The following is a 787-nucleotide window of genomic DNA, read 5'->3' as shown; positions in this document are numbered from 1 at the left end:
ATTATCATCATCAATATTACCGTCATCATTAATATTTTAATTGTAATCATTATCATTATCATCATTTTCATTCTTCTCTTTATTATCACTTATATCACCATTCTTATTATCATTCATGTTATTATCACTATCATTATTAATTTTATGAATATTATCATTATCATTATTATTACTATTATAAGCATCATTATTACTACTGCTGTTAGCATTACCGTCAATTATATCATTATTATTACCGATATTAGATATATCATACATGTACATTTTTTTGTTATTGCTGTTATTATCCTTACTATCATCAGCATTATTGTTATTATCATTATCATTATTATCATCATTACTAAATTTGTTAATACTATTATCAATATCATCCTTATTCTTATCACGATTATTATCATTGTTATCATCATTATTGCTATCATCAGTAATTTGTTGTTATCATCATCATTATCATATCTGCTATCATTATTATTTCTTTTGTTGTTATTTATGATTTCACTTTTACACTTTTGTGTTTGCGCGTGATTGTGTGTGTGTGTTTGTATATATGGTTATTTGTGTGCGTGTGCGTGTGTGTGTGTGTGTGTGTGTGTGTGTGTGTGTGTGTGTGTGTGTGTGTGTGTGTGTGTGTGTGTGTGTGTGTGTGTGCGTGCATTTGTGTGTGTAGGTGTATATGTGCGTATTTGTGTGTGTGTGTCCAATAACATTTTCCTTCCTAGTATATTCTCCTCTTCCTCCTATATATGATTAGACAAAACAATAGCAAAATATCTAAAAGCGAAAGCGA

General features: G+C 28.6%; 1 protein-coding gene across 1 annotated transcript in view; it reads left to right on the top strand.

Annotated features, from left to right (window-relative positions):
- The first annotated feature begins 637 nt into the window (after positions 1 to 637).
- Positions 638 to 787, top strand: part of LOC113827698 (larval cuticle protein LCP-17) — a 4064-nt gene continuing 3914 nt past the window's right edge. The window contains exon 1 of the mRNA XM_027380576.2: positions 638 to 787. This exon is cut by the window's right edge and continues 174 nt beyond it. The gene's annotated coding sequence lies outside the window, so the exon portion shown is untranslated.

Source organism: Penaeus vannamei, chromosome 42 (assembly GCF_042767895.1).
Source record: "Penaeus vannamei isolate JL-2024 chromosome 42, ASM4276789v1, whole genome shotgun sequence".
Classification (NCBI taxonomy): Eukaryota; Metazoa; Arthropoda; class Malacostraca; order Decapoda; family Penaeidae; genus Penaeus; species Penaeus vannamei.
Note: the sequence above shows the minus strand (reverse complement) of the source record. Positions and strands in the feature narration are given on the sequence as shown.